Raw genomic sequence first — 9,073 nt, forward strand, 5'->3', positions numbered from 1 at the left:
GAGATACCTACTTCAGAATACTCAGCACCTCAAGAAAATTTCAAAAGCGCAAACATTATGAATGCAACGTATCTTTCCAATGTTTCGGTTGCCTGAAACTTTCAAAACTTCATTTCTCTCACCCGAACAGCGAAGGAGTAAATTTACAATATAAATGATTTCCAAGAAAACCTGACAATGTCAGCAAGCTCATGGGAAATATATACTATTTGCAAAATCAATGTAGATGGCAGTTTGAAAGTGGGCGTCATGTATAAAATTTACGATACGAGTTTCAATATTAAATAGTCCGACATTGCGATTAAATCGCTAGCACTTCCACTTACTACGCATTCGCTGCTGAACCTCATAAGGGTTTTGTGAGAATTTATCCAAACATTTATCATTTTAGTCCATCCATCAAAGAAGCAAGTCCATCGACATGCTTTTATTTACTATTTCTTCTGCTTCTTTTCTCTCAGGGTAAAATAATTCATTTATGATTCAAATGAAAGAGAAGTAACTCGTAAAATTAGCCGAACGAACATAAATAATTGTGTATGTCCTTAAAACCCTGCCTTAAGGATACTGAAATAAGTGAGAACCTCTTTCTAGTTTTCTGACAATAACGGCCAAAAGTTTCTCTTAAATAATCATAATAATGATTAATATTCCAGATTAGATAAATACATTCAACATTTATAAAATGATTTTTCTGGAATGTCGGCGCCCTTAGATCTCCGTTTTGGATTCACCGACTCAACCACAACAGATGAAATGCGTAAAGAAAAATACAGAAAGAGTGTGCTACTAGTACAATCATATAGGTGCTATCGTTGGTTCTGGATAAATTAGGTATTACCCAATTGCTTTGAAATAAGTGATAAATCAAAGCTGTAATATATGTACATAGGTTTAAGGAATTTAAGAGTACTAATGATCTTCCGAGTGCATATGTATTTCCGACGAGATTGAATTGGCATTTAAAATTAGGCATGCGACAAGAGATATCTGTAAAACTTAATTGGACACTATGAAAAAAGTGACATCGAAAGCGCATTCTCCGCGCTTCGCGTGGGCCGGAGTCGAAATAAGAGTGGGGATGAGGCAGCGTGCCGTCCGGTATATCTTTGACACGAAACTTCTCCGGTAGGTGAAATTTTAGCCTCGCAGTCTGTCTCCAATCTCTCTCCTTTGAGGCGGACGTCGCGTCGGTCGATGGTTTCTCTCTTCCGCATATAGGCAAGCGTCTTCGTCATCTTCTCATTGATTTTCAAATTTCAATCTTTTCCCTCCATAGCGGAATAGTAATCGCCCTAGAAAGCTGACAATATTTCATTTCGAGGAGCTCCCGTGGCGAAATCTAGGCATAAAATTCAATAATAGCAGATGGAACAGTTCAGGCGTCAAGAAAATTTCAACAGGCGTCAAAACTATCGGCTGGAAACGAGTCTACCCATTCATCTCACTTTGGTTCCACAGTGTGATCGCCCCAGAGATTACCTGAGGGTGCAACCAGTAGAATTTCGTCGTGCCCGTAGATGTTAGAGTGTGGAAATAAGTATGCAGGATAGGAGATATATAAGAACCGGGTTAAAACGACCACGGAATATGGGTTTCCCGTCTTTTGGGCGGAGAAAATGGAAAACTTCATCAAAGAGCGACTATGAAACTCGGTTTCTTCTCCCCGAGGAAAAAAGACAGAAAATCTCAAGAGAGAGGAATCCGAAAAAAACATTAAATGTGCACTCGACGAAAACTACAGCCTGGTCGTGACCTCGCCTCAGTCTGGTAATAGATTTTCTCGTGATTATCGCCGTAAATAGGCTCATTAAAAACTTGACCTTTGCGTGTCAAATGAGCGGGTCTAGACAGAAAAGAAGTACCCTTACCTGGATTTGTCCTAAGTATTTTTTTAGGGACAGTCTTTTCTGTCTAGGGACAATCTTTATTTAGCAGAACACTTTGAATTGAGTCTCAATCGTAACAGGGTTCAAGTTATATTGCTCATAATGAGAAAAAGTTGGCATTAAAAAATGCCAAATATTAAAAAAATAATAAGGAAGAATAAATATTGACGCGCAAGTCAAATTTTTGCATGCACCTTAAAATCTGGAGCATCATTTATATGAAGCCTCGTTGCCTTTACAAGAACTTAATCCGTATTTGTTACGGTTAATGTAAATGCTTAACTTCAGCGTTTTATTACTGATTCATAATTTTTAACAGAATATCATTAAAAATGATTGTATTTCAAAAAAGAAACAACTTCTTACTTAAAGTAGGTTACCATCAGAAAGTTAACGCGCAGCACGCAATGAACCACTCGCTATGTTGAGTTGAATGAGCGGCCATGGCGCGCGTGGTTGATACGATACACATTAGTAATAGCAACGGAACTATGATGTCTGCCTTTTCTATAGTTGAGAGGAGGATAATAATCTAAATTTCACTGATTTAATATAATAAGTACATAAAATATCATAGGATACATTTGTTTTCGATAATAATTACTATATTATGATGAGATAAATCAATCTGCTGAGGATTATCCTTGTGCAATTCGTGAAACTTATGCAATTCCTCATTGTGATCAAGCCCTTCATAACAAATCGTTCATTCCAAATTCTGACTAGCAGATAGATAGGAGCGACTAGTTTCTTATGTACATAATACCCCGCAAGCCGCCAAAAAGGCGTATGGCAGGGGGTGTTAGGACACCAGCCGTTCGCACATAAAAAGGAAGTGCTCTAAGGAAATTACGACTAGCATTTATTTAAGTCCTTTATGGTTCGGGGGAAAAACGAATTCCCATATCCATCCGTTCGGCAAAATATCTCTCATAATTTATCGCTTCTGTCGGACCTGGAAATATAGTGCGGCTCTAATATTATTATCTCCGTGTCGCTTTTAAAATATCCATTCTCAATTGTTCAAGAAATCTAAGCCTAGCGCGCGGCCTCCGAGTCTCCAGCGACTCACAGCCTAATTCGCTTAACATCTGGATAACGCTGTCAGGACGCCGGTACCAGTTTTTGACGAACCACGCAGCCTTCCTTTATATTCTATTCAGTTCGCGGATTAAGTCTTTCCGCACCAGATCCCAATCGCTACATATTCAATGTGCTGTAGGACGAGTAATAAAAAACACCTATCTTTTACTTTCTCATCCGAAAATCATCCCACAATACACTTGACGAATCCTGATTTCTTTAGGGCTCTGCCACAAATATCCCTTAATTGCGTTCCCCACGACAGGTTAGAGGTTATCGTAACTCTCAGTTACTTCACTTCGTCTGTTGCCTTTATCTTAACACCCTTGAAAGCATAAATATGGTTGTAGTCGGACGAACTCTGCAAAAAATGTACCGACATGCATTTTCTCACATAAGTTCGAGTCCCCACTCTTGGCTCCACAAATTTACATTCATTTATTCCGATTATAGAATTTAATGGTCATAGTGATCAGTAATTTCGCGATTGAAGGGAGCGTCCTCCGCAAATAAACATATTTTACTGCTAATTCGGGAGCAGAGGTCATAAACGTATATAATGAACGAAAGGGGTCGATATATGACGATTGTGCATTATTCATCACTTCGTTACCGGCAGGTAGCATTAAGAATGGAAAATTTTAAAATTTTCGCAGTCAGTAGTAACATTTACTCGTTTTTCATATAAAGTATTCTTCCATACCACATCCCCTCTGATAAAAAGAATGATTTTTATTTTGCATATAGTTCAATGATTGAATTATAGCGTTAAAACTTTGCCGCCATCATATATTGCAGATGAAATCCTACCTTACCCCAGAAAGAGAGACATCCTAGAGAGAAAGGAAGAATAAGGAGATGAATAAGATAGGTGCCGGAGGAAAAACCCACCTCTATTAATGGAATAAAAGTGAAGTGAAGAATAAAAACTGACCGTTCTTTTAATTAAATACTTACACTTTTCATTCGTCGTAAATTAAGTTCGATTTCCACCATAATTCGAATTCAATCCAATATGATAACCGCAACATGGATTCAATGGCATTGTCCTTTGAATTCATGCGTGATAAATTTCTGAAATCGGTTCACCATCGACAGATTAAGCATGAAAATTTGTAAATCACCTTGCAATTGTAAATCAAATTGCATGACATTATCAAAGCATTTCTTGGAAATATATAAATATATAACCCAAGCAAATGATAGTTATGATACACAATTTAGTCATAATTCAATTTTCCAATGCAAATATTCTTGTTACAATAGCTATATCATGAGGAGATAAACATGCCAGGTATAAAAAAAATTCTATAATATTCTCAAGAGAAACTTCTCTTAATGGAAAGCAAAAAAAAATGATGAAAAGGGTATACTTTATGTCGATCAATTTCCCAAAAAAATTATTATTTTCCGTCAAAAGTGCTACCCAAATTTATTTAATTTAACGACCTACAGTTTTTAACAAAAACAATACTCAAGCTTCTATTTACCACGGTTATTTATTTATTTACGTGTGGAAGTATTTAAGTGAAATAATGATAGTTTGGCTCCTCACATTTGAAGGGTGTGTTGAAACATAGAGAAAACTTCAAATAAATTTGAAGCCTAGTTGAAGTACGAGGAGGCCTCAGTACGTCCCCTAGAATATTTATGATTCATGTTGCCACTCCGAGTGCATCATAATTAGAATTCAAAAATGCATGCGTCACGGGGATAGGAACAAAGATATCCCTTATTTCCATTTGTTTGCAATTTGGTGTTTTCTCTCGCGGGAATTGCATTGGCATTTTACGCATTGGATAAATAATATAATTGGAATTTAAATTAGTAAAAGTAGCCCAAAATATACAATGAATGTATCCATCATCATTAGTCATTAATCCCAAGATTTGTTTGACCCAGTTCTCCATTGCTCTCTCCTATCCGCTATCCTTTTCATTTCTTCTATTTTACATCCTTTATAACCTGTCCTTTGTAACCTTTTTCGAGGCTATGCCTGCCCTTTTACCTTCCACTTGCTCTTCTACAATAGTCTTCATCAGGCCTCATAATGCTGCCAACTACGTAGGCCCGTCTTCTCCTTAAGGTATTTAGGAGGATTCTCTTTTCTCCCACACTTCTTATCACATCCTCGTTACTTACAGGGTCGATCCATTTTATCATTATCGAATGGATGTTTAAACGTGAATTTACAAGCATTATTCCGTGAGTTTCGGATCGTTCTATCGTCCGCGCCGCGAGTTGAAAATTGGTGGGCGTGAGTTGGTGAAGAAAAATATACTGGCCGATTGAAGAATCCCTTTCTGTAATATTCTGTGCTGCAGGCAGTGCCTGGTAATTACTTTCAACTCAGTTTTTCGAAAGCTTCAACGCGAAGCCGTGCGAGACAGACTCCTGCTGATTTCGCATACATTTTTGCTTATTTCTTTTTCATTGAAACTGTTAATAGTAAACAGTTTCCTTAAAATTCTCACCTTTGATTCTGAAGGTCGAGCATTAAGATTTATGTGAATGAAAACCAGTAACCGAAGCCCTTAAGGTTTTGGTGTAATTTTTTAAGGAAATACTTTATTTTTTACTTAAAGTTCAAGAAGTGAGTATCATGATATCAGGTGTAATTTGACCTCGGAGACCTGAGGTGGCTAATAAAAATTCAGTCACTCTCCGTGGTAAAAGTTCCTCACCATCCTCTGAAAATACCGGGCTATAAAAAATATCCACAAATATACACAGGGAATAATGACGCCTCGGTAGCTTAACTGGCTAAAGCACACGACCGGAAATCGGGGGATCCGGGTTCGAATCCCGGTCAAGGCGAATGATTTTTTTCTCTGTGGATCTTTCGCACGAATGTCTACATGTGGAACTTGTCAGCATACCAATCCACCTAGTCTTTAGACGCCAATATAAATGACTCGTCTATTCTATCGTTGTTTCCGCGGAAGTCGGAGCATTCAATGAGTACCAAGGGTGAGGATGAAGGTGTAAAAGAATTCATACGTTCTCACTAACGCTTCCGAGGACAGTAACTTTCAAGAACTCTTCCAGGGAAAAACTCCTAATTTTATCCATTATAGATAGTCACTGAAATAAATACCTCAGTCATCGATTCAACTTTATCTTAAACAGGTAACTTCGCTAAAAATAAGCTTGAATATTATTTCTATTGAGTTCAAAATTGTTGGCCGTGCATTGAAATACATTTTAGCACATTTTGGCGATAAATGACACCATATTTTGGCAAGAAAATGGATATGAAATGCTCATCCTGAGAAAATTTTGGCATTTTTTTATATCTGGTGTGTTTGCCTCTTCGTGATATTGCAACAGGACTATTTGTAACGGAAAATTACCAAATGTCTAAACTGTGTATCCAGATAAATATATAGTTTGGATAAAATATATACATATTTGTAAGGTATACTTTGCTAATGACTTAAATGGGGCGATCCATAATATTTACCCCTACTTTGTGCATGTATATTTTGCCAGTATACGTATTATTTCTATGACCGTGCGGTGTGCATGTGGCCGTCCTCTTGCATACTGCATGTTGGTGATTGGTCACCTACTGGCAAACACCTTGGAGATGGCTCGCAGGGTATTACGTAGATGTAGGTGTAAAATGCCGATAGGGAATCGATTTCAGCAGTTCCTGATTATGCATGAGATGCGTGTTATTAATACGAAGTTAACGTTCCACTTGTGCCTCCGAGGTTCCTAATCTCCCGTCTCCCTCTAATCCGCTGATGTCACCGATCAGCGGGAGTGAAATCACGGGAGATTTTCGGCTTCTGACCTTGAATTATGTTTGAAATGGCGAGATCCAAGATCACGCGATTTATGGGACTAATTTTCTGATTCCAGCGATATAAATTGCCTACACGATGTTATTCTAATTGGAATTGTAATATTTGGTTTCACCAATGAAGTTAAGAAGCTATCAGGATTTTCATTAATGCGCAAATTTAAACTTCAAAGAGATTGGAAGAAAGATTAGTAAATTAAAATTTGGTGGTACTACTTCTTAAGTTCTAAAATTTCATACCACGGCCGGTTTCACTCGCGACTGAGCTTAAAGCCACCGAGTGCGTCCACCGAGTTGCGGATGGTGGGTCGACCTTTAGATATAGAGGTTAGCTGCGAGATACGCGAGTTCTCTCGTCGAATAAGCAGTCGTGGACAAAAAGCGGTGGTGTTCTGAGGGGGTACCCTTGGGTAAGGTATACCATTTAAATGATACCGAAACCTGTGAAGATACCGTGACTTGGCGTCTGGGGGCCGCCAACAATTATGCCTCTCATCACCCGGGGGAGAGGGCAGCAGCTCTTCTTCACATGTGCGAAGGTGGAGACGATACTGGTCGGTACAGCTACACACATTCCACTACGAGCGTGGTAACATTTAATTTAACGGCTGTAGTGCTGCGATGTGGAAGGCAAGGGGAAACCACCACATTATCATCCTGAGGAGTCGCAGCTACTCCACTCAATTTATAAAACGACAAGATAGAATTCTTTGGAGTAAAATATTACGGAGGTGAACTAGTCCCCCATTCGGATCTACGGGCGGGGACTACTCGAGAGGGTACATCGGTCAAAGGTGATAGAATGTTAAGGATAGAAACATGGAACGTTAGATCACTTCGTACTTGCGGTAGACTAGAGATCTTGAAGGTGGAGATGCGATGAATGAACTTCGACGTATTAGGCATCAGTGAAATGAAGTGGCCCCAAGAAGGAGAATTTTGGAGTGGAAGCTACAGAATGATACACACAATGGTAATGCTGGAGCAGGCGTAATGCTTAGAAAGAGTGCCGGGATGCAAGTTAAAAGCTAACTGCAGTTAAATGAAAGGATAGTAATGGTGAAGATAGATACTAAACCCGCAGCTACTTTAGTGGTGCACGTTTACATGCCTACGTCAGATTATGAAGACGAAGAAGTAGAAGATGTCTACCAAGATATAGCGGAAATTATCAAGCAGGTAGAGGGGAAGAAAATCTTACTATTTTAGGTGACTGGAACGCCGTGGTCGGCGAAGGTCAAGACGGAATGATAACTGGGAAATATGGGTTAGGCAACCGAAATGAAAGAGGAGAAAGGCTACTTGAATTCTGCACTGAGCGCAGGCTAGTGGTTGCCAACACTTTATTCAAAAATCCCCTGCGAAGGAGGTACACGCGCAAGATGCTAGGAGACCGTAGAATATTCCAAATCGACTACATTCTAGTGAAACAAAGAACGAGGTGAAGGACTGCAAAAGTTATCCAGGGGCAGATATCGATAGTGACCACAACTTAGTTATAATGAAATGCCACCTTGAATTTTAAAAATTGAAGAAAGCCGTGAAAAATATATGGCAGGTTGAAAAATTGAGGGAGGTTCAGCATCCACTGGTTTTTAAAGAGGCTGCATAAAAGAAAATAGGGGAGGATACGACCAATAAACCAGTGGATGAGAGTTGGAAAACCATTAGAAGTGGTCTGCAGACTGCAGCTGAGGAAGTTCTTTGTAAAAGAAGAGTCGTTATGAAAAAAAACATGGATCACGCAGGAACTATAAGATCTTATTGAAGAACGAAAAAAATACAAGGCTGCGAAAACAGAGGAAGGACTGAATTTTTACAAGAGAATAAGGAACGAAATATGTCGTAAAGCGTGGAAGGCTAGAGAAACGTGGATGAAAAATATTTGTGAAGACATACAAACCAATCTTAAACATGGAAAAGTAGAGGCCGCCTATAGGATAGTGAGGAACCGTTTTAAGGAAAGGGGTGTAAGATGTCCCTTAGGGACAAAAACGGAGAACTAATGATTGAAAACGAAGAAAAAGGCAAGGGATGGAAGGAATATCTGGAAGATTTGTACAAAGGAAGCAGCCTAAGAACGAATGCTATCGAAAACGTGAGGGAAGTGGATACCGATGACATGGGAGCCCCAATTTTAAGATCAGAATTTGATGCGGCTGTAAGAGACCTTAGGATAAATAAAGCGTATGGCATTGATGATATTCCCGCCGAGCTAATTAAAATGTAGGAGGGAAGACGTTGAACGAGCTATACAAAATCATAAGTGAAATGTATTCCACAGGTGAGGTAC

The sequence above is a fragment of the Ischnura elegans genome, chromosome 6, assembly GCF_921293095.1.
Source record: "Ischnura elegans chromosome 6, ioIscEleg1.1, whole genome shotgun sequence".
Lineage (NCBI taxonomy): Eukaryota > Metazoa > Arthropoda > Insecta > Odonata > Coenagrionidae > Ischnura > Ischnura elegans.